This window comes from Suricata suricatta, chromosome 1, assembly GCF_006229205.1.
Source record: "Suricata suricatta isolate VVHF042 chromosome 1, meerkat_22Aug2017_6uvM2_HiC, whole genome shotgun sequence".
NCBI classification, from domain to species: Eukaryota; Metazoa; Chordata; class Mammalia; order Carnivora; family Herpestidae; genus Suricata; species Suricata suricatta.
In genome coordinates this window covers 99,782,665-99,809,599 of record NC_043700.1, presented here as the reverse complement: position 1 = coordinate 99,809,599, position 26,935 = coordinate 99,782,665, and positions in this window count along the sequence as shown.

Here is a 26,935-nt window from a genome sequence, read left to right as displayed (position 1 = left end):
CAAACATCTCCCCACCACCAATACCACTAGTTCCTCACCAGTTCAATGCCTTATATTTCTTACAACCCAATTGGATTAACATGTCCAGTATTGCTATAGGTCAGTGCCCTTCAAGTAAGACAGTATTATGATAGTACTTCAGAAGAGAATTTAATTTAATTTAGGTCTTCAAACTCCAAGATAGTATCTCAAATGAAAATAATTGGTAGTTTAGGTAACAGAGTTTTATAATTGTTGGCAAACATGATTTTCTTTTAACAAGTCTCACAGTTTCATTCTTCCTCATCTTTTGAATATGACCCTCCATGTACCATACCCATTGTTTCTAAACTTAGATCCTCATACCTGGCTATCTGCCAGCTTTTTATATTACCTTCTTTAAAATATTCCAATGATAGAAGCAGACAATCCTAGTACTACCTTACTGGCCTTGAAGCATCTTTCTCTCTTTCTTTCTTTCTGTCTGTCTGTCTGTCTGTCTGTCTTTTTAATTATTTGTCAAGATAAATCTATAAGATAAACTGAATTTTTTTTAAATCTCAAGTAATTCTGGTTATAAAAGAGTTTCTGTTGTAGGAAGAACTACAAATCATTAGAAATACAAATAGATAAAAACAAATGGATGGAGGGGACAGACAACATTTCTCTTTCACCTTTATTTGCTATGAATAAGTTTTCAGCAGAAATCATTAATCCAAGTAATTCAAATAGCAATACTGAAGGGGTTGTAAGTTAAAATATTGATTAAGCTTTAAAACATATAAAAAGCAATTGCTTTTGGGGAGATGTGTAGAGGAAGAAATATTGGGACCCACAAAAGGAATCTAAGAGGTAGAAATTCCAACATGCCTAGAAAACTCTTCCTTTCGTACCTAAACCCTGAGCTTAGATGTTTTAATGTTTGCATATCCTGTGGCAAAACAATTGGTTACTTTTTTTAGTGCAGCTATTAGGGATGTATGTGTTTAAGATTCTGCTTCCATGTCTAAGAAGAAAAGGTAAGGCATTTTGTGGCTTGCTGACCTAAAATTGATTCTAAAAATTGAATGATGACAAAGATGAAGGGTATATCTAGAGATATATAGCTTAGCAAGACAGACACCAGCAGTTGGCACTTGACAGGTATTGACTGTATGAAGAAGAAAGCTGCTTATTCTACTTATCCATGTATGTCGTAGGATTTGTAATATTGGTGCCCTAAGATACACAAATCAACTACAATCCAACAATCAAAGTATTAATTATAGCAAATTTCTACAAAATAGCTATAGGATTTAGAGAAGTCAAAGCATATAACATGATCTTCTTTAGTTGCAAATATATAAGGACCACATGGCCATATCAGAAAAAAAAACCATATCAGAAATCAAGTTTGAAATAAATGACCATTGGACCCACAGTAGTAAACTCTCACAAACTATTTTCACCTATATTCACAACACTGTGCAACAGTGAGACTATCAGCTTTCAGAGAAAATTAATAGCTACATCTACGCTAGGGAAAGGAAAAACACTTATAACTGGGCCAAAATATTCACATAAACTCCCTTATTCCATATTTAATCAGTGTCATTTTCCAGCATAAGAAATCTTCATCTTTATTTACAGCTTCTACCTTAGGGAGCAGAATGTTCATAATCTGTTTCACTTGGAATGCTTTCAAAATGCTGTTTAAAAAAGTGAGGTTTTTCAACCTATTTCCTATAACAAGAATTAGTCTTCCCTCTGGTAATAAAGCATTTTCTCAGAGGGCCCACTATAATCCAACAATTAAAGTAGACTATAAGTGGACATCTGAAATAAGGAAATGCATCTCATGGAGAGGGATAAAGAAACTCTGTTAAGAATTTCTTCTATTCTCAGTCCATCAGTGGACCAAGCAGTTTCTTTTATCAAATTAGCTAATTGTTTCCTTGGGGAAATAGGTAATTGGAACCATAGAGTATGAGCTAAAAGTTGGAAAATGGGGATCTAGGACAACAGCACAACCCTCAGGCAACTGAGAGTGTCACAAGGCAAGACTTAGACAACAGTCACCTGGAATAGGAGCTGGATGGAGTCCTTTAAATCCAAAGGTCTTTTGGTCTGGTCACAGAGAATTATGATTGGAAGTCAAAAAAACATTCCTGCTGGCCTGGAAGAAAGAAAACATTCACAGTGTTAAGTGTAGATAGTCTCTAGGAGCTAAGAGAAGACCCCAGTTGAGCCAGCAAGAAAAGGAGAACCTCAATTCTACAACCACAAGGAACTGAACTCTGCCAACAGCAAGAATGAGCTTGACAATGAATTTCTCTCCAGAGTCTAGAGATAAAAACTTAGCCATGTGAGGACTGGAGTTTAGCAGCATGAGACCTAGGCAGGTAACCCAGCAACTCCATGTCCAGACTGTTAACTTACAGAATTGTGGAGCTAATATATTAAATGAGTGTTATTCTAAGCTGCTACATTTGTGTTAATTTATTACAAAGCAATAGACACTAATAGAGTTGGGAAAATGATAGTGAAACATTAAGAAGCAGCTATAAAGAATAGAAAGCTCACTCAGGCTGGCATTGTACTTCAGGAGTAAAAGCAGTATCTTATTAAGACTCACAACTTCTGCAAACATGATATTTCATTTTGGCAATTTGGGAGCAGAGGACATAAATAAGAATATAGAAGCAGATGTAACTGAATTCCTGAAGTTGGCTTTTTCTATGATATTATTCCAGATACTAAGAACAAGCTTTTTTTTTTTTTTTTTTTTTTTTTTTAATCACTGGCTTGGCTTTTGTTCCCTGTGACTGAAGAAAGATATTCTATAGAACTGTTCTCACACTTTGATGCACATTACAGTCACCTGGGAAGTTTTGAATACTTGCAGTATTTAGGCCACTCCCCATTCCAGTTCTATCAGAATTCTCCATCGGAGGTGGGGTGGAGGAACCTAGATATAAATAAATTCTTTTAAACTGCCCAGGAGTTTCCATCCAATAAGTAGCCTGGTTTTATAGCCAGCGCTATAAAGTCCATAACCCAAAAAGTGAAGACTTTATATTCAAATTCCATTTGGAGAGAAATTCAACTAAAAAGAAATGGATTTTCATTCAGAAAATAATAATAGCTAATATCTGACAAGTAATTACTATTTACCTGTCTGAGTTAAGCATTTTCCAAGTAAAGAAAAGTCCTATGAGGTAGACGTTCTTATTTCCATTATCCCTATTTTATGTATGAGAAATCCGAGAACACATAAATGAATATCTTGCTCATAGTCAGTGATTTAGTCCATCAGAATGTGAACAGCAGCTGGGGCACCTGGGTGGCTCAGTCGGTTAAGCTTCCAACTTCGCCTCAGATCATGATTTCACAGTTTGTGAGTTCAAGCCCTGCATCAGGCTCTGTGCTGATAGCTCAGAGCCTGGAGCCTGCTTCAGATTCTGTCTCCCTCTCTCTGTGCCCCTCCCCCACCTGAACTCTGTTTCTCTCTCTCTTAAAAATAAATGTTAAAAAGAAAAAAGAATGTGAACAGCAGCTGACTGTCCCCAAAGTTCCCATGCTAAATCTCTCCACTATGCTTATATTTAATGACAATTAGTCAGACTATTATGCCCCCCCCTTATCAAATGCAGACAAAAATCAAATAGCATTTTCTGCAGTTCTCTTTCCTCTGACATTTTGTCCCCCAATATACAGAACAAAACAATTTAGGCTTTTTTTTTAAAGATTAAGGGCTAAATAAACCTCTCTGATTCTTTAATTTTTATTTGATTCAAAGAAGCGATTAAATAGTAGAATTCACTTAGGGCCTATAATTAAAGAAGCATCTTTCCTTTCCTAGGGTGAGTCCAAATGTAATATAGGATATCCAAACAATCTTAAATAGATTTCTCAGAAAGTGATATAAGAATCTTAGGTGATTATTAAGTGAGAGAGAGTATAAATAAGTTAACACTTCACTAATTACTGGATGGTTGATGAAAGGTGGCCCTCATGTGCCTCCACTGTTGAGGAATTCTGTGATAGAAAACATCTTCTTCAAGAAGCACTTTTCATTTTGTTACACAACTAGATAGAAACACTTTGAAGGGAAATCTGTACCCACAAAATCTCCCTTAGAAGCTACTTTCTAAATTTAATTAATTTGTCCAACAGATATTGATGGGCACCTTCTAGGTACAAGGCATAGTGGTAACTGCTGAAGGTATTAATAGATTGAAACAGAACATCTCTCAAAGAGATATAACCTATAAAAGAAATTTAAAAGATTGCTTCTGATCAGTCAGGCAGCAATAGAGAAAAGTCTATTCATTTTTTTTACTTAAATTATTTTCACATATTGGAAAACCATCACCATACTTGATCTTGAGTTGAACTCCATGAGAATCTATTCTGGTCTTTTCATAGTACTTACTTTTAGCTAATTATAATTTAAAAATATTCTTCATAACATTCAGATTCATCCATAAAGTGTATGTCACAAATACAAAGCATTACAGAGGGAAATAGCCATAAAGATTTGCTTCCAGATGATTTACATTTGCATCTGAAATTTTAATCTTTGACCACCCCAATTATAACTGAATTTTATGAAATTGCTTGCCTTAAATGCACAAATTATTTTACTGCAGTCCATCTTTCTTTCTAGCCCTCAGGCCCAATGTATCTTTTTTTTATTACTTTTTTAAAGTTTATCCATTTGTTCTGAGTTGGGAGGATCAGGAGGAGGGGCAGAAAGAGAGGAATAGAGAGAGGGAAGCCCAAGTAGGCACCATGCTGGGCTTGATCCCATGAACCAGGAGATCATGACCTCAGACGAAACCAAGAGTCAGATGCTCAACTGACTGAGCCACCCAGGTGCCCCAAATCCTAATGTATCTTAAGGAGAATTCATTATATCCTCTGTCTACAGATGAGGAAACATCAGGGAGTTTGATTATCTAAAATAGTCCCTAAATGACTTAACAAGGCTGGTGTCAAGGACCCTAACTTCCCTCTAACTATACAATATGCAGTCCTATCCCTTCTCTTGTGTGCCTTGAGTGACCAAGTAGATTACAATGTGGAGGCCCTGAAATTTTTAATAAATCATCCCTGCACTACTAATTTACATTAAGCAGGGTGAGTCATGATGAACAAAATGGGGGATCTATTTTTAGCATTTATTATACCAAATGGATAACTTTTACCCACAAAGGGACAAGTAAAAGGGGACCAAGTTATCTTTGCTCCCATGTGCTGAAAAGAACAGATATTTCAGCCAGGGAACAGCTGCTTGTGCCAAGGAGATATAAGCTAATGTGTAGCTGCTCAAGGGAGAGTAGGAGTTGAAAGTTCAAGCAACAAACAGTGAAAACACTCATAAAGGTGCTAAATAAAAAAGATTAGATGGTCGTCAGTTTGCAGAGCCAAGGAGGGTACAAGAAAGACTTCCACAGAGAGCAACTGATAATTATTGGGGATTTAAATATTAATTTGAAAACAAGTGGTTAAGGGGGCTGCTGGGTGACTCAGTTGGTTCAGTGTCCTATTTCTGCTCAGGTCAAGATCTCACGGTTCTTGAGTTCAATCCCCGTATCAGGTTCTGCTGCTTCAGATTCTGTCTCCCTTGCTCACTGCCCATCCCCGGCTCGCTCACCACTGTCTCTCTCTCTGCCCCCCTCTCTCTCTGTCCCTCTCTCTCTCTCTCCCTCAAAAATAAATAAATAAATAGGGGCACATTGGTGGCTCAGTCGGTTGAGCATCCAACTTCTGCTCAGGTCATGATCTCACAGTTCCTGAGTTCGAGCCCCACGTGGGGCTCAGAATATGGAGCCTGCTTCAGATTCTGTGTCTCTTTCTGTCCCTTCCCCACTCACACTCTATCGCTCTGTCTCTGTCTCTCTGTCTCTCAAAAGTAAGTAAACATGAAAAATAATTAACAATAGCGAAAATAAATGTTTAAGAAAAAACAGGATTTTCTGTGATTTTTAATAAGGACTCTGAAGCAACTTAATTCATAAGACATGAATGACAAAGAGAGTCAGAAAAACTTGGATAGAGATCACATCAGATTAGAGACTAATTCATTAGCCATTATAATTAAAATTTAAAACAAGTTCCTTCTTAATATGAACTGGAACTGATATCAGAATACTACTAAATATCATTTTATTTATTAAATATATTTATACCAAAATTTGCTAAAATGGATATCTTTAATATTTCAAATTATGCATTCAATTTTCTCAGTTTGCTGTTTAAAAAATCCCATCTTCTTAAAGTTCCCTATTTTACACTCTCCATTTTTTGTTTTATTTATTTGATGTAAAAAAGGATATATGTGCATTCATCTCCTGACTCGTTCCCTCCAAAATTAATGTTGATTAGAGAAGTATATATAGACTAAAGGAAGAAAATATACAAAATAATGTTAGATTCAGGTAATTATTTTAGTTATAATAATGGAGCTCAGTGAAGATAAAATGAGTGAACAGCACCCCATAGACTATGACCTGATCAGGGCTTAGCTTTCATTGGATGTCACTGCATTTTACATTTGATCACCAAAACACTGCAATGACTAGCAAAGAAGTTGTGTTTAACTACTTGAAAATTAGCATTTTACTACCTTCACTTGGTAACATGGCCTTCGTGTACTACAGGACAAAGACCTTTGGCTGATTTATCACTTTATTCCTCAAGCTCATATTACATTTACCAAATGAGTAGATGGGCATAATAAAACTCTTCATGGAAAATGGAGTGATTAATGCCATTAAGACAACAAGCATATGAAATGCATGAAGTCATAGGTTTGTTTCAAAGTAGATATCTGCCAGTTTCAAATCATATAAATACTCATTATTATGAAAGCAGAATTCAATCTCCCTGGACTTCAAAAATAAGAACAAAGTCCAGAACTTTGAAAGTTAAAAAGTAAGGCAAATTCTACTTAATTTGTTGAAATTCAATATTTAAAAAGTAAAAATTAACCAAATTTACCAAAAAGTAAGTATACTTTAATTCATGAAATAATAGGTTTTGAGGATGGGAGAAAAGGTTACTCTAAAATATTATTAGACACTTTTTCTTCTGTTCAGGATGGAACTAGCTTTACTCTCCTACCTGAAACAAACAAAATAAAACAAGAAAAACTACATGAAAAAAATAACCTCCAAAAACTTAGGCATCAGGCAGTAATGACGATGATCCCTGAGAGAAAGGAAACAATAGAAATGAACACTAAGATTGCCTGAATTTATACTGTATAGTACAAGAAGGAAGAACCCCAAAATGGAAAAGATAAAGATGGACATCTGGGGGAGTCAAAGCAGCTAGAGCTCAAAGGACAGAGTGTCAGAGAAGAGGAATCCCTGGAGATCTGTAGAGGCCTCTCTCCGAGTCTTTAGCTAAGTACTACTCAGCACATGCATTTAAAGAATTTACCTTAACACGGAAATGAACCATTGGAAAGGAGAAGAAGGAACAACGAACATTATGTGAAGTTTGCACTAAACTAGAAATATTTCCTGTTCTCAAAAGCCAGAGTAGAAAATTTAATTGGTAAACTTAGTTAGTAGTACTTAGAGTGATTTTGTCTCAGTAGGAGGAAAATTAGACACGATATTATTCTGGACTCCCCTACAAGGCTTAAAGCAAGGCCTGAAAGGATAACAGCTTTAATTTCAGAAATACAAGTTTGGTTTAACACTTTAAAAACAAGCCATGTAATTCATCACCACACTACAGAAGGAAAACTATGTGATCATGTCAATATATGTAGAAAAAGCACTTGACAAAATCTGACATTTATTTCTTATAAAATCTCCAAGAATAGAAGAGAATTTCCCAACTTGATCAATGGTATTTATGAAAGCCTACAGTTAACATAGTACATAATAGTGAAAGACTAAATGCTTTCTTACTAAGATCTGGAATGAGGCATCGCCTCCACTATGACCCCTTCCATTCAGCATTGTACTAGAGGTAGTAATCAGTGCAATAAGGTAAGAAAATGAAATAAAAGAAATCGGTTTGGAAAGACAAAATTTTTTATTCTCAGATAACATGATTATCTATATAAAAATGCTATGTGATCTACAACAATGTTACTAGAACTAATAAGTGGATTTTTAAAAAGCTATGAGATACAAGATCAATATAAAAATCTATTATATATCTGTATAATAGCAACAAATGATCAGAAATTTTAAAATTATTATTTACAAAATATCAAAAGTGATACAATACTTAGAGATAATTCTGACAAATGTGTGTGCACTGAAAACTACAAAACTTTGCTGAAAGAAATTAAAGAAAACCAAAATAAATTGAAAGACATAAATTCACAGAGGAAAAGAGTAAATTATATTAAGATGTCACTCTCCTCAAAACTGAACTATAAATTTAAAACAATCCGAGTCATCATTTCTGCAGGCTTTTTTAAATAGAAATAACAAACTGAGTCTAAAATTCATATGTAAATGTCATAGACTAAGAGTAGCAAACACAGCTTTCCAAAAGAATGAAAAATTTGGAGGATTTACACTACCTTATATCATGACTCATCATAAAGCTACAGTGATCAATACAATAGTATTAAATAAATAAGAAAGAGATTTGAACAGAAAAGTGATTTTTTGAAATAGACTCAAACATTGATTTTATTGGTAAAGGCCATTCAATAAAGGAAAAATAGTGTCTTCAAGAATTAGTGCTGGATGTTTATTCTTCCGATTCATGAGAGGGAATGTTTTTCCATTTCTTGGTGTCTTCTTCAATTTCTTTCATAAGTTTTTTTATAGTTTTCATCATATAACTGTTTTAAATCCTTGGTTAGGTTTACTCCCAGGAATTTGATGGCTTTTCATGCAACCATGAATGGGATCAGTTTCTTGATTTCTCTTTCCGCTGCTTCATTATTGGTGTATAGGAATGCAACTGATTTCTGTACTTTGATTTTGTACTCTGCAACTTTACCGAATTCATTGATCAGTTCTAGAAGGCTTCTGGTGGAGTCTGCTGGGTTTTCCATGTAGAGTATCATGTCATCTGCGAAAAGGGAAAGTTGTCTTCTACTTTGCCAATTCTAATACCTTTTATTTCCTTTTGTTGCCTGATTGCTGATGCTAGGACTTCCAGCACTATGTTAAACAGCAGTAGTGAGAGTGGACACCCTTGTCGTGTTCCTAATCTCAGGGAGAAAGCTCTCAGTTTTTCCCCATTGAGGATGATATTAGCTGTGGGCTTTTCACAAACTGCTTTTATAATATTTAGGTAAGTTCCTTCTATTCTGATTTTCTCAAGGGTTTTTATTAAGAAAGGGTGCTATATTTTGTCAAATGCTTTTTCTGCATCTATTGACAGGATCATATGGTTTTTATCCTTTCTTTTGTTAATGTGATGGATCACACTGATAGATATGTGAATACTGAACCAGCCCTGTAACCCAAGAATGAATCCCACTTGATCATGATGGATAATTTTTTTTATGTGCTGTTGAATTCGATTTGCCAGAATCTTGTTGAGTGTATTTGCATCTGTATTCATTAAGGATATTGTTCTGTAGTTCTCTTTGGTTTTTTTGGTTTTTTTTTGCTGGGTCTCCCTCTGGTTTGGGTATGAAGGTGATGCTGGCTTCATAGAATGAGTTTGGAAGTTTTCCTTCTATTTCTATTTTTTGGAATAGTTTCAGAAGAATGGGTATTAGCTCTGCCTTAAATGTCTGGTAGAATTCCCCTGGGAAGCCATCTGGCCCTGGGCTCTTATTCACTGGGAGATTATTGATAACAGATTTCATTTCTTCACTGGTTATCAGTCTATTCATGCTTTCTATCTCTTCCCGTTTGAATTTTGGCAGTGCCTGTGCATTTAGGAATTTGTCCATTTCTTCTAGGTTGTCCAGTTTATTGGCATATAATTTTTCATAGTAATCTCTGATGATTGCTTGTATTTCTAAGGGATTGGTTACAATAGATCCTTTTTCATTCATGATTGTGAAAATGTCATTACTACCCAAAGCAATCTACACGTTCAATGCAATCCCCATCAAAATTGCACCAACATTCTTCTCAAAGCTAGAAAAAGCTATCCTCAAATTTGTATGGAACCACAAAAGATCCCGAATAGCCAAAGTAATATTGAAGAAGAAAACCAAAACGGGAGGCATCACAATCCCAGACTTTAGCCTCTACTACAAAGCTGTCATCATCAAGACAGTATGGTATTGGCACAAAAAACAGACACATAGACCAATGGAATAGAATAGAGAACACAGAACTGGGCCCACAAGTGTATGGCCAATTAATTTTTGACAAAGCAGGGAAGAGTATCTGATGGAAAAAGGACTGCTTCTTTAGCATCTGGTGCTGGGAGAACTGGACAGCAACATACAGAAGAAAGAAACTAGACCACTTTCTTACACTGTACACAAAAATAAACTCAAAATGGATGAAGGTCCCAAATGTGAGACAGGAAAGCATCAAAACCCTTGAGGAGAAAGTAGGAAACAACCTCCTTGACCTCCACCGCAGCAATTTCCTACTCAACACATCTCCAAAGGCAAGGGAAATGAAAGCAAAAATGAACTCTTGGGACTTCATCAAGATAAAAAGCTTCTGCAAGGCAAAGGAAACAATCAAGACAACTAATAGGCAACCAATGGAATGGGAAAAGATGGTTGCAAATGACATCTCAGATAAAGGGCTAGTATCCAAAATCTACAAGGAATTCACCAAACTCCACACCCAAAAAGCAAATAACCCAGTGAAGAAATGGGCAGAAGACATAGACACTTCTCCAAAGAGGACATCCAGATGGCACACAGGCACATGAAATGATGCTCAACATCACGCATCATCAGGGAAACACTAATCAAAACCACACTGAGATACCACCTCATGCCAGTCAGAGTGGCTAAAATGAACAAATCAACAGACTATAGATGCTGGCAAGGGTGTGGAGAGATGGGCACCCTCCTACACTGTTGGTGGGAATGTAAACTTGTGCAGCTGCTCTGGAAAACAGTATGGAGGTTCCTCAAAAAACTATCGATAGAACTCCCTTATGACCCAGCAATAGCACTGCTAGGGATTTACCTAAGGGATACGGAAGTGGTGATGCATAGGGACACATGTACCCCAAAGTTCATAGCAGCACTGTCAACAATAGCCAAATCATGGAAAGAGCCTAAATGTCCATCACCTGATGAATGGATCAAGAAGTGGTATATTTATACAATGCAGTATTACATGGCAACGAGAAAGAATGAAATATTGCCATTTGTAGGAAAGTGGATGGACCTTGAGGGTGTCATGCTAAGCGAAATAAGTCAGGCGGAGAAGGACAGATACCATATGTTTGCACTCATGGTCTAACAGGAGAAACCTAATGGAGGACCAAGGGGAGGGGAAGAGGGAAAGAGAGTTGGGGAGGGAGAGGGACGCAAAACCTGAGAGACTATTGAATAGTGAAGTGGAACTGAGGGTTGAAGGGGAAGGAGGAAGGAGGGAAAGAGGTGGTGGTGATGGAGGAGGGCACTTGTGGGGAAGAGCACTGGGTGTTATATGGAAACCAATTTGACAATAAACTCTTAAAAAAAAAAGAATTAGTGCTGGGGAAAAAAAACACATCCATATATGAAAACATATAATAAACATTAATCTATACCTCATACTATATAAAACAAAAATGAACTCAAAGTGGATCAGGGACCTAGACATACAACCTATGACTATAAACTTCTTGAAGAGGAGCAACAATAGAATTCATTTAAAAAGTGACATATACCTCATCAAAATTCAGAACTTCTGTTCTTTAAAAGATACTGTTAAGGAAATGAAAGAACAAGCTACAGACTGAAGAAAATATTTATAAATTACATATCTAAAAGAACTTTTATTGACAATATTTAGGGAATGCTCAGTGACTCAATAACAATAAATAACTTAATTTTTAAATGGGCAATATAGATACCAAATAAGCAAATAAAAAGATATCCAACATCATTTTTCATTAGGAAAAATGCAAATTAAAACCAAAATGGTGTGCCACTATACATCTATTAAAATAGCTGAAATTAAAAAGACTGATCATACAAAGTGCTAGCAAGGATGTGGGTCAACTGAGACTCTCATACACTGACGATGGAAATACAAAATGGTAAACATATTATAATTTTTCAGTCTTAAGAATTCAAGGGTACAAGACCACTTGACGTAGCCATTCCACTCTTAGATATTACATCAAGAGAAATGAAAATATATTATACTTTATGTTCCTTTATATTTAAGATGTTTCTCATAAGTAGTTCATAGATATTTCTTTAATGTCTGATAATTTTCATCTTTTAATTGAAATACTTATTTCATTTTGTTAGAATGTTATTGCTGATATATTTCTGTATAAAGTTTCATGTTTAAAATTTTATTAAAAATAGTCAAAAACTGGAAACAGAATGTTTATAAATAGAATGAATAGATAAAAATTCATTGTTCATACATTAGCCATAAGACATATTTCCAATACCCTGGACGAATCTCACAATAATTAGGCTGAATGAAAACAGGTAGACAGAATAAAAATTATATGTTTTTTAATTATATTTATAAAAATTTCTATAAAATGTTAATTAACTCCATGGTAACAGAAGACACATCAATGGGTGCCTGGGAAGGGCTAGGATGAGATGGAAGGATATGTAGGAAAAGAAGAAAGCTTTTGGGGATGATGGTATCTTCATTTTTTTATTGTGATATACACACACAGGTGCATACATATTTCCAAATATGTACAATTGTATACTTTATGTGCAGCTTATTGTGTGGCAACCACCACTCAATAAAGCTATCAAAATTTTTAAATACTTAGTATCAAAATTATTTTCTAGATTTCCATACTATGGAAAGTGTAATTTTAAGTAGCGTAATATCTCTACATGTTTGAAATGAAAAGCTTTTGTTTTTAATCACATTATGCCCTCTATATCATGAATAACTGAAAGGATTTTGTCCTAAGGATGAATAATAAACTTAGTAAATAAAACTTTCCCAATCAAGATTCAGCCTAATGTAATTTTACAAGCAAACTTTCAAATTTTCAAGAAAGGTGTCTATAATTGCAAATTTTGGCTACAAGTCACTCAAGTTTAAAATTACCATATTATAATCATATCGTCCAAGCTTATTTACATCCCAAGGGAAAATATAATGACAAGTCAGTAAAAGATGTTCATTCCAATCACTTGAGCCATATTTGGAAGAATTATCTAGCAAGATAAATAGAAAAAAATGTCCTATCAGCAGCCAAATCTTCCCATCCTCACCTGATGCACAAAGCTGCATCCTTTATTTTAAAGTGTACAATTACTTGGTATTTGTTATGTCTTCATCAGATGTTTCTTATTTGCTAGTACTGAGTGGAAAGTCATAGCATCCTGCTGTTATAAGTAATATATAGACACAGAGAGGGGCCAGCTGTCATTACCTGTGCCTTCCAAATGTGAAATGGCTCTAGATTTAATTTTTTTTGTTTTACTCTTCTGAATCGCCACTCCAGTCTTAGAAACATTCTATATAATGTAGGAAGTGGTCAAGAAATTGAATTACTGATACAAATAATGATAGTGACCTGCTATTTCTAAGACCCAAAAGATTATTCTGACTTTCATGATATCAATTATCAGTTAAGCTTATGGTAATCACTTTTCCTATGAGTAGCTTCATAAACATATGTTTCTGTAGGTTAATTCTCACATCATGCTTTCTAACTTAGTGTCATTTAAAACAAAAAAAATTTCATGATAAGTTTTTACAATTACTTCCTCTTAACTCAGCATAGTCAATATTATTTTTCCTTTCCCTTGTATTATGCGCATTTCTGTTTTCAGGAATGTATATTGATGGTGGCTGAAGAAAAATAAAGAACCAAAATTTAGTCAATTTCATCCAGAAATGTTGCTCATTGAGTTGCAGTGAGTCTGAGACCAAACATCATACACTAACACTAAAGACACTGACCTACGCTAAACTGTACTAAACTGTACCTAAAGGTTTTCTCCAAATGTTTGGTACCAGTGCAACATGTCTCATTAGTGTTAGTATTGCACTGAATATTTACCAATGTAGAATTTATGAGATTGAGAAGAGAGTAACATTGGATTCAGGAACTGGCTACAGGGGCACCTGGTTGACTCAGTCAATTAAGCATCCAACTTCAGCTCAGGTCACGATCTCACGGTTTGTGAGTTTGAGCCCTGTGTCCAGCTCTATGCTAACAGCTCAGAACCTGAAGCCTGCTTTGGATTCTGTGTCTCCGTCTCTCTCTGTCCTTCTCCCACTCATGCTCTGTATCTCTCTTTCTCTCACAAATAAAAATTACAAGAAGACAAGGAGCTGACTACACTATGTGGTTTATTTTAGAGTACATTATATATGATTTTATTTTAGAGTACATTATTTTTACACTATTGGGTGGAAGCTCACATGAAACATGAGACCATTTTGTAGGCTCAGAGAACATAAACTTAGGATGGCGAGTGGAGGTAATACAATGTGCTAAAAGTCTTCCCTGTGTCCTAGACAAATCAACCACCCAACCAGCTGACAGTATTTTCAGAAATACTTACAAGTCATAAAATATTTAGGGACATCTAAAACAAAATATAGGCACCCTCTTAGTTTTTAAAGAGTTTAGAAACTAAGTGGAACAGAAATTAACATACACATAATTCTGGGTGAATTACTGAGGAGGGGGTGGTCCTGGAGGCCTGGAATAAATATTACAAGGCTCCTTACATAGCCTCCAGGGGATAAACAAGGAGAGAGGAAAAGACCTGACCAAGCACGTGGACCTTGATTTTGAAGGGATGTCAGCATCCTCTGCTGACAATCAAATAGGTAAGGAGAACTGAGATTAACAAGATTTGAGAAACTGCTGTAATTAGAATATTTTTAGCTACCATATTTGTAGCAAAGATGGAGACATATCAAAATATTTAGCCCTGATAAAAATGCATCAGTTATAGATTTTATAAAAGGAAACCTAAATACTTCACATGAATGTTTTGACTAGAATTCATAGTGTCCATATGAATTAAATGTTAAGGGGAAAAACCCTTTTTCTGCAGGAAATAGCACCAACATATACTGAAATGGAGATGTTCCATTTGTAAACATTAAAAAGATGTTTCTTTGTTAATGCAACCAAATGTGCTTATTAGATTATGCTGTGCTATCTACATGATTGATTAATCTTAATTTTACTTTGAAGATACTCATTGTAGTCTATGTCTTCTCAAAGCTCCAATATTGTGAGCAATATATGTGAAAGAATTTTGAAATCCTAAGTTGTGATAGATATGAAAACTACTATATTATTGACACTTAAATAAAAAATTTAATAGCAGAACATTACAACACTATGCTGATTTCTTGCCTAATGAGTTAAGGTTGTTTAATTTTTATTTGGGGGCAATAAAAATATTAATAACTCATGAGACTCCAAAATACTTCTGGGAAAATATTACATTATTACATTATTACAATATTACATCAGAGCAATCTAACATCTGTTTATAAAATAACATATTGTCACTGACAGAGACATAAGTATTTTGTCAAGATAAATCAATGAAAACAATAATCTTTATAGGAAATTTTTAATTAAAAATTGGTTTAATGTTTATTTTTGAGAGAGAGGGAGATACAGAGTACCAATAGGGGAGAGTACAAGTAGGGGAGGGGCAGAGAGAGACAGAGACAAAGAATCCAAAGCAGGCTCCGGGCTCTGAGCTGTCAGCACAGAGTGCAATGGAGGGCTCAAACACACAAACCAGGAGATCATGACCTGAGCTGAAGCCAGATGCCCAACCGACTGAGCCACCCAGATTGCCCCTATGTGGAGTTTTTTAAACAATCAAGTGTGTTTACCAGAAAATACTGTTATTTTAAAACATAGCGTGAGTATAGATAAATTAGGCAGAATGAAATGATGTTGTGTAGTGTTTTTCTGAGGCATGTTCACAGAAAATACTTGTGTTATCTAATTACTAAATATCTTTAGATAGTCACAAGCTTCCAACAGCTCTTTCCAGTATCTAAGTGAAAGTAGAGAACTGGAATCTAGAAAACTTGTCACTGTACAACAAAACTATGCTTTTTGTTAAATATCAGATTTAGGTTTCATTCTAGGAAGAGATGAAAGTAGAAAATATTTCAGTTGGGTTGGCTTCACTAAGCATGCAAACATTTCATTAAAGGTATGATAGTGTACACATACCCTCTACTATTAAATTTGCGGTACACAATACAAAACCTATAATTTGTACCAGTCCTGAATTGTTGACTAGAAATACTTGGATGACCACTGGAGTTCTTTTGTTTTGCTTTTCCATCCTTACATGCCATGTACAGATTATGACCATAAAGGAAAAATTTTTAAAAAATTATTAATGTTTTTTATTTATTTTTGAGAGACAGAGAGAGACAGTGTGAACAGGGAAGGGTCAGAGAGAGAGGGTAATACAGACGTTGAAGCAGGCTCCAGGTTCTGAGCTGTCAGCACAGAGCCTGATGCGGGGCTCGAACCCACGAACCATGAGATCATGACCTGAGCCAAAGCCAGACGCCCAACCGACTGAGCCACCAAGGCACCCCAAAGGAAAAATTTTAAACTACAAACATCCACGTACAATTCTAATATTTGTATTTACCCAAGGGAAAAATTAACAGATATGTGATGAGTAATAACATAAGTAACAAACCACACCTGTGAACAATGACTGACAAGTAAACCAACTTCCAGCCTAACTGATACAGGACATTTCTCAGTTTATCTTTTAATTTTTCTAAGATAGCAAGAAGTACCTAATATCAAATCTTATAACTCATCATTCTGAGTAGTTAGCTTTGCATAGGGTTAAAGAAAAGCTGACGCGTCCCATGGGAAAGAAATAGCATGCCACTTCAAGTGTTGGGACCTATTCTCTGCTAGAAGGAAGCCCCACACTGATTCAATCTTCAGCTATACATAGTCAGTGTGAGATGCAGTCTTTATTGAGGCACAGTAGGAAAGTACATGTTGCAATTTAGGAAGGTATGAAAAATGAAATGCAAAATATTCCAAAAACTTTTATGATTAAAATCAATACAGCCATATTCAGGCATAAGTTCTATATGATATGCCAGTCCTTACTGTGCCACCAAATGCAAGCTGCATGAGATCAGGGATTTTCGTTTAATTTACTTGCTGGAATGGAAAGGGAGAGACCTTTTTTTAGGAATTCCGAAATAATCACAATTTGACCTCAGTGACATTATGAGTACATTTACATACAAATTTCAAGAGTAGTTTAGAAATACACACGCACACACACACACACACACACATACACACAGAGCTGATCCTCATTAATTGTAGATTCTGTTTGCACATTTGTCTACCCAATAAAATGTATCTACCACAAAACCAACATTCAGGGCATTTTCATATATATGTGCAGAACTGCAAAACATTTGATTCACCTGACCTACATGTTCCCAACTGAGATCAAACAACCCTGTCATGTTGTTTCAGGTCTCATATGTAAATAAGTGTCTTTTTTGTGGTCTTCTGATCGCTATTTTTTTATGGTTTTGTACTTTTTCTTAGTGGTTTTTTTGTTTAAAATGCTCCCCCAGCATAGTGATAAAGTACTGTACAGTGTTCCTAAGTGCAGGACTTTGACGCCTTGTAGGAAAAAAAGTGTGTTGAATAAGCTTTGTTCTGAGATGAATTATAGTGCTGTTAACCATGAGTTCTATGTTAGTGAATCAACAATACATTCAGAAAAAGGTAGAAAAATGTGCCTATCGATATGTATAATGTTCCACAAAGTGCTAAAGTAACATCTATAGTGTGTGATAAAGCTATGGTAAAGCAGCTAAATTTGTGGATTCATGAGATGACAACTGAAGAAAAATAAGGATAATAATCATTAATAGTCATCATAATAAAACATAGTAGACAGTATTGTCTTAAGGCTTAAAATTAAAGAAATGTATAGTCATGTCATCCAAGCACATGTTAAATCCTTCTCAGCTAGTAGGGGCTAGCTCACACATTTCAAGAGGTGATATGGTGTGAAGACTGTTAAACTTGCAGGCTAGGCAGGTTCTGTGGATCAGAAAGCTGCAGAAGAAAATTATTTTTTAATATTTGCTAAGTGTTATATAGAAAAAGTAATGTGGGAGAGTAGATTTTCAATGCTGATGAGACTGACTTGTTTTGCAAGGACTTTGACTTCAAATCATTTAAAGCCCATGCAACTACTTACTTGTAAGAAATATATATTAAATAAGGCTTATGTTTTATACATGCTTATATATGTTTTATATACATGTGTATATATGAATACATATATCTGTTTATATACAGATAGGTAAGGCTTATGTTCATGTATATATATATTTATATAAAATTATATATATTTACATATACCACTTAAAACAAGGTTATGTCTTGTTTGATTAATGAAAATGTGACCAGATGATCACAAGAACATACCCTCTATTTCCTGAGGAGCAATAGTTTCATATGAACTAATACAGTGTTCACTGAAATTTTATAGTATAAAACCAAGAATAACAAGAATTATGTGTATGTATAAATATGTATATACATATACATGTATATTCAACTAAGACTATATACATTATACAATGTGTATTATATATATATATATACACACATATATATATCCACACACATTATACACACTCTAGAATTGGATTTTAAACTATATAGACAAACAATTTAATATGTCAATGAATAGAAAAGGAAACTTATCTCTATGTGTGGTTCTTGTTTTGACTAGTAATTGCTTGATGCTGGAAGTTATTTGCAACTTTCCAGATAACAGAATCAGTGCCCCTTAACTTCTGTGGTGAATGTTCATGGCTAATGGGTGGGCTCGGCCCTTCAAGTATATTGATACAGCTGATCAGAGAGACATTATAAAGTTGACTTAGTGTACTTTCTATATGTCCTCCCTTAATCTATATAAAGCTGTACTTTTGATACTGCCAAACCTCTCAATATGATGTAGAAATTCTATTTGCAGTTTCCAAATGGTAATAAGCAGAGGTTATTTTCAGAGCTTGCTGTAGCCAGGGGGTCAGCCACCATCACTGGAGTGGTAGGATAAATAATGTCCCTTCAAAGGTCTTGTAGTAGTTAAGATTCTCCAGAGAAACAAGACTAGTAGGAGATATATCTAGTTAGAGATATAAATATTTATCATAGTATATATAAAGAGATTATCATAAGCAATTGGCTTTCTCAGTAATCAAGAGATCCTTATATGGAATTGGCTAAGAAGTCCCAAGATCTGCAGTTGGTAAACTGGAGACTCAGGAGAGCTGATGGCCTAAGTTCCAGTTTGCATAAAGAAGATTAATGCCCTAACTCAGCGCACCTGAGAAAATCCCTTTTACAAAGGCTTTTAGATCTTCAATAGATTGGATGAAGGTCACATACATTAGGGAGAATAAAATGCTTCACTCAATCCACTGATTAAACGTTGGTCTCATCAAAAATCTCTCATAGACACACCCAGAATGATGCTGGAACACAGGTTGTGATACCTGATGGCCCAGTCAGGCTGACGTATAAACATCTATGTTTGAATCCCTGGAACTTATGAATATGTTACCTTACCAAAAAAAAGTCCCTTACAAAAGGGATTGTACGGCTATGATTAACTTATAAATATTGAGGTGAGGAAATTATTCTGGATAATATTGGTGGGCCAAATGTAATCACCAGGTCCTTATACAAGAAGGGCAAGAAAATCAAGAGATGTGACAACAGAAGCAGAGGTAAGAATGATGTAGCCACAAGTCATGAAATGTGGACAGACTGGAAAAACTGGAAAAGACAAGGATCAGATTTTCCCCTAGAACCTCTAGAAGAACCACCGCTCTGCCATCACCTTGATTTTAGCCCCGTAAGATTCATTTTAGACTTTTAACTTCTGGAACTGTAAAATAATAAATTTGTGTTAATTTAAGTTGCTAAATTTGTGGAAATTTGTTACAGTAGTAATAGAAAACTAATACGACTTGCATTAGGCACAGACCCAAAGGCAGGTAAGAAAATTGGGAAATTTCAAAGTGAACAAAAATGAGGGCTTTTTACTTTTTTTTTAATGTTAATTCATTTTTTTTTAGAGAGAGTGCTTGAGCGGGGAAGAGGCAGAGAGAAATGGGGACAGAGAATCTGAAACAGATTCTGTGCTTACAGCAGTGAGCTGATGTGGTGCTCAAACCCACAAACCTTGAGCATCACCTGAGCCAAAGTCAGACACTCAACCAGCTGAGCCACCCACGTGCCCCAGGAGGACTTTATACTTCAACTGAAGGCTGTTGGCATGGGAAAAATGGGAGTAGGATGACTCAAACTAAAACATCATCTGTGATTGGTTGGATAACCATTTGGTGGCCTAGTTGGTCCTGAGTTGGAAACAGGGTCAAAATAGTGAGGCCTGTAGTCATTGACCAAGTCCTGATTTTCTGAGCCAATTATTTCAGAGGTTGTGGTTCGGCTTCCTGGACTGGCCTACAGAAATTATTGGTCAAATCTTATTGTCATGTTTCATTGTGAATAGATGATTCCTCTGGAACCTCAAGAAATAGCCCGTCTGGTGTGTGTTGTATACTACTATTGCATTTTTTCTGGTGAGCAGTAAGTACATACTACTTTAGTGATGAAGGCGGTGTCTTTTCTCAGCTGCATCTCATATCTCCACTGCTTTCTCCATATTTCATCTTCATACGTTTGACAATAATATCTCTAAGTGTGATTAAATTTTTATTTATCTTTAAGTTCACTAAGTTTCTTGGGTAAGTGAGTTGATAACCTTTTAAAATTTTTTGAAAACTTTTAGCTACTATGTGATCAAAATGGCCGGGTTCTCTCTCACTTCTCCTTCTGGAACTTCAATTACACATATGTTAGCCCCTCTGTTATTGTCCTTCAGCCCCTGATGTTCTGCTTATCCTCCTTATGCACTTGCCATCAAGTTTTTATGAATGGGCTCATTAGAAAAAAGAAAACCCAAACAAATAATTAACACATGGAAAACTGCTCAACTCATTAAACATCAGAGACATACAACTGAAAGTAAAATTAGATGCCTCTGTACATCCTGTAGACCATGAGAATGGTTATAATTTAAAAGGACAGAAAATACCAACTGCTACTTTTGATATATAACAAATAAAATATCTTCCCCCTATATAATGTTAAGATTTGAGATCTAGATTCCATTCTCTCTCATTTCTCCAGAAGTTGCCACTATTGCATCATGATTTTTTAATTTCCTACCAAATTATATTAATCAGAATGCAAATCAAAGATAAAATTTGCTCTCAGTCCTAAATCCCTCTCTGGAAACTACCTCCCGTCTGTGCTCACATTTACAACTTCCTTGGTGACTTCATTCTTTATCCTGGCTTAAAATATATCTGTAGTGCGATGGCTCACAAGCTTACACTTTTAATGCTGACCTAGCTCCTAAACGCCAAATTCATACATCTATCTCCATCTCCATTGGATGTCTTATAGACAGCTTCCCTGAAGGAAAAAATAACTGCTTCTGTTCGTAAATGACCACTTCAGCTATCCAACTGTTTAAGTGCAAACACTTTGGAATCATTCCTGACTCCCCTCTCACTAGGGCTAATCTTTTCAAACAAACAAACAAACAAACAAACAAAAACAAAAAAAGCAAGTTTTACCTTAAAAATACAACTAAATTAAAATCACCTCTCATCCTCCTATACTATGCCATAACCATTCACCCTGTTTACACCTTGTACTCTTACAGCCTGTTCTCAACACAGCAGGCAGAATGATCTTTATGAAACTTAATGTTCTGTCACGCTTCTGTTCAAACTCTCCCATGACTATACATTGCTTTCAGAATAAAATCCAAAGTTCTTACTATCTCCTGTAAATCTCGAATGATTGAGTTCTCATCTCTTTAACTTCCTATACTATTACTCGCCTTTGTGTTTCTATGATTATTTAAAATTTCATTATATAAACCAAAACCTCAGGAAATATATTTTCCTGAAGTAATATCAGATTAGGAGAACCAAAAAAAAACATTATTCTAGTAAAAAATAATAAGGAATTTTGGTCACATCATTTTCATGGTTTAAAAGTATGAGAGGATGTTGCTGGTCTATTTTATTCTTGATGGCAAAGTTCAAAACATTGCAAAATGAATTAGCTCTTAATTATCTAATATCTGTGATGTGACCTTCAATCAAATTTGATACTGAAGCCTTACCATCTTTAAATGAACATTGAAATATCTTTTTTGCAATATTCTCTAGTCCTTAATCATATGCTATTTTATATGGATTATAAATAATATCACAAAAATCAATATTATGTGTTTACCAATATTTGTGGGCAGAATATATAAATTGTTTACTGGAACAATTTCTCCATTAAAATAAGAGCATCTTAGTAATGGTATTTAAGTATTTCCTCTTAAACCAACTTGTGTAAAATGCTAGCCATTTCTCAATGCCCTTCATATGGGATATTAGCAATAGACTACTAATCATATACATTAAAAGGCGTGCATGAAATAACAAAATATATACTTACTGATGTCTTTTCCTACTTCTTGACACAGAGCTCCTAAGATCCTCTTACACTAGGGGTACTGGGAGCAGCTTTTGTTCTGATATTTGGTCACTGACCCTGGTTCCTGACAAAAGAGCTTCTAAGACAGCTGGCATTTCCAGAGTGTCTTGTGTGTATGGTAAAGAGATGATGATTCGTGACTGGGGACCCCAAGTAGCTTTGGGATGGAGGCCAGTCACCAGAAAGACCAAGCCGTAATTAGAAGCTTAAAACTTTCGGGGTGCCTGGGTGGCTCAGTCAGTTAAGCATCCGACTTTGGCTCAGGTCATGATCTCACAGTTTGTGCATTTGAGCCCCACCCTGGGCTCTGTGCTGACAGCTCAGAGCCTGGAGCCTGCTTCCCATTTTGTGTCCACCCCGCCCCCCCCCCCGCTCCTTCCTGTCTCTTTCTCTCTCCCTCTCTCTCTCTCTGTCTCTGTCAAAAAACATAAAAACATTTTTAAAAAATTAAATATTAACAAAAAGAAGCAGCTTAAAACTTTCAGCCCCCTATCCAGCCTCTAAGAAGGGAAGGGAAAAGAGAGGCTGGGGATACAGTTAGTAATCAGTGATGTGTCTGTAATGAAGCCTTTACAGAAAACTATGGGGCTTGGAGAACTTCCAGGTTCACTCTGTTAGAAGGGCAGTACTCCCTAACCCCACAGGAACACAAGCTCCTGTGCTCTGGACCCTCCTAGACCTTGTCTTATGTACATTTTCTTCTGGCTGTTCAGCTACATCTTTTATTGTAACCTGTATAATAAACAAGCAAACATAAGTATTTCCCTGTTACCTGTGAGCCATTATAGCAAATGACAACACTGCTGCCTCCACTTCAGATATTAACCATAGGTAGTGAGTCTCCAGGTTCTCCACACTGAGGTATGACTTAGCTACAAATCACGGGTTCTACAACCACTTCCTCAGGCTTGATAATTTGCTATTATGGAGTTTCCTGAAGAAACTGTTTCCTTACATTTTCTACCTCCATTTGGTTTCCTTAACTCATGGCCCTTTTCCTCCACATTCAAAGCAGCAATTTGGGCTACATCCTCCTCAGGCTGCCATCTTTGTGGTTCTCTCTTCCTAGACCCTTTTTCACTTGTAATTACATGGGCCCATCTGGGTAATCCAAGATAATTTCTCTATCCTAAAATCAGCTGATTTGCTGATTTGTAATCAGTGATGTGTCTGTAGCCTTATTTTCCTTTAACTATGTAACACAACATACTCAAAAGTTGTAGGATGTCCTATTATTCTGTCTATGGCAGTTCTTAATCTTCAAATTTCACTCTTCACGTCCTAGCAATCAAGTCCCTAAGAAACAAATAGATAAACAAACAAAGGGCACAGTAAGATAAATCCCATATTCAAAAATGACAAAATATGCCTACTTCTCAGAGAGAGGAAAGGTTTCACCTAACCATATTTGTCAAAAAATATTTATTCTAAAGGTCTTTAATATATGAGTGAAAGTTATAGTAAACTATGGCCTCACAGCACTGTATCGTTTCTATAAGTGGAAAATTCTATTTCACATGGCTCTTTTTGGGAGGGGAAATGATGCTTGCAAAAGCATATCATTAAGCACTATTTAGAGATTTCTTTTTCTCATTAAAAAAAAAACTTCATGCTGAGAATTTGCTTCATTCAGGAAATACTTGTTGAATTGCTTAGAGCTCTAGTGACAGGCATCTTGAAACAATCAGTGGAAAATATCATTAATAAAAATCCTTCAGCCACAGATAATTTAAGTAAATGCAATGATTCTTGATCTTGCTTTTTTTATATTCTGAGAAGGTGGCCAGCCATATGATTTAAAAATAACATCCTCACATCCTCCTTCATCAGAGAACAGGATTCATAAAATAAAAGCAGATGCAAAACACTTGTCAAACATATTACTGTAATACAAAGAGTTCATGAAAAGATCTATTTTTGTCCAATGAGGGATCTACAGATATTATGTAAAATAAAATTTTCTTAAAATCATAAGGTTTATTTGTTTGGCGTAGGCTACTTTTAGTTACTTCTGGGCTACAAAGAAAATTGAAGTATATAAAAATCCATGTAAAAAGTTATATTGATGTGGAAAAGAATTATCTTCTTAAAAACTATTGTCTATTTAAAAAGTAAGTAACCAAGAGGCATTAGCAAAATAGAATTTCTTATGTATTTGGATCCATAAAGTTACACTTTTGTAATTACAAATTATATTTTGTCTGGGTATATATCTAGAAAGATAAAGATAAATTTTTTCACCTAACACTGTTGAGAGGTTTTTTTTTTTTTCCTAAAGCAACCAAACCAAAACACTTTTTGTTCTAAAGATTTTAAAAGTAACCAAGAATCCATGCTTTTATTGTTGGTGTCTTTAATATTTTATTTTTCTAGTTTTTTTTCTTCTATAACTAGAGGCCCAGGAGAGAGAGACATTGACTTCCAGTGCTATATTTTTAAATTCAAGACCACCAATGTGGAGAGCCACTCATTTTAAACTAAAGTGCTCTTTTTCCCAAAGCATTTGCTCACTTCATGTCTCTGTGCCACATTTTGGGAATTCTCACAATATTTAAAAAATTTTCATTATTATTATATTTACTATGGCCATGGGAAATCTTAGATGTTTCTACTGTAATTATTTTGAGGCACCATGAACCACACCCGTATAAAACAGCAATCCTCACTGATAAATGTGTATGTTCTGACTGCTTTACTGACCCATCATTTCTCTCTCTCTCTCTCTCCTTGGGCCTCTCTATTCCATGAGGCACAACAATATTAAAATTGGGGCAATCAATAACCATACAATGGCCTCTAAGTGTTCAAGTGAGAGAGTCACAGTCTCTCACTTCAAATCAAAAGCTAGCAATGATTAAACTTAGTGAGGGAGACATGTTGAAACATGAATTAAGCTGAAATCCAGGCCTCTGACCCCAAACAGTTAGCCAGGTTGTAAATGACTCCAAATTTCAGAAAAATGAAAGTCGACCACTTTCTTACCCGATACATTAAAATAAACTCAAAATGGAAGAAAGACTTAAATATAGGACAGGAAGCCATCAAAACCCTAGAGGAGAAAACAGCCAACAATCTGTTTTACCCCAGCCACAGCAATTTCTTGCTTGACACATCTCCAAAGGCAAGTGAATTAAAGGCAAAAATGAATATTGGGACCTCATCAAGATAAAAAGTTTCGGCACTGCAAAGGAAACAACCAAAAAACTAAAAGGCAACTGACAGAATGGGAAAAGATAGTTGCAAATGACATGTCAGATAAAGGGCTAGTATCCAAAATCTATAAAGAACTCACCAAACTCCACACCTGAAAAGCAAATAATTCAGTGAAGAAATGGAGAGAAGACATGAATAGACACTTTTCCAAGGAAGATATCCAGATGGCCAACAGACACGTGAAAAGATACTCAATGTCACTCATCATCAGGAAAATACAAATCAAAACCACACTGACATACCACCTCACACCAGTTGGAGTGGCTAAAATGAACAACTCAGGAAACAGATGCTGGCGAAGATCTAGAGAAATGGGAACCTTATTGCACTGTTGCTGGGAATGCAAAGTGGTGAGCTGCTCTAGAAACCAGTGTGAAGGTTCCTCAAAAACTAAAAATGGAACTACCCTACAACCCAGCAATAGCACTCCTAGGAATTTATCCAAAGGATACAGGAGTGCTGGTTCATAGGGGAACAGGTTCCCCAATGTTTATAGCAGCACTATCAACCAATAGCCAAATCATGGAAAGAGCCTAAATGTCCATCAACAGATGGATGGAGAAAGAGGATGTGGTTTATATATACAATGGAATACTACATAGCAATGAGAGAGAATGAAATCATGCCATTTGCAGCAATGTGGATGGAACTGGAAGGTATTATACTAAGGGAAATAAGTCAGTGAAAGACAGATATCATGTTTTCACTCATGTGGAACTTGAGAAACTTAAAAGAAGACCATGGGGGAAGGGAAGGCAAAAAAAATATTTACAGAGACAGAGGGACTCTCATAAGAGATTCTTAAATACAGAGAACAAACTGAGGGTTGATGGGAAGTGGGGAAGTGGGGAAAGTGGGTGGTAGGAATTGAGAAGGGCACTTGTTGGGATGAGCACTGGGCATTGTAAGTAAGTGATGAACCACAGGAATCTATCCCCCAAAACAAGGGGACACTGTATACATTGTATGTTAGCGAATTTGACAATAAATTATATTTTAAAAAAGATAATTGATGAAGGTGTCTACACTACACAACAGATTTTCAATGTAGATGAAACAGCTTTCT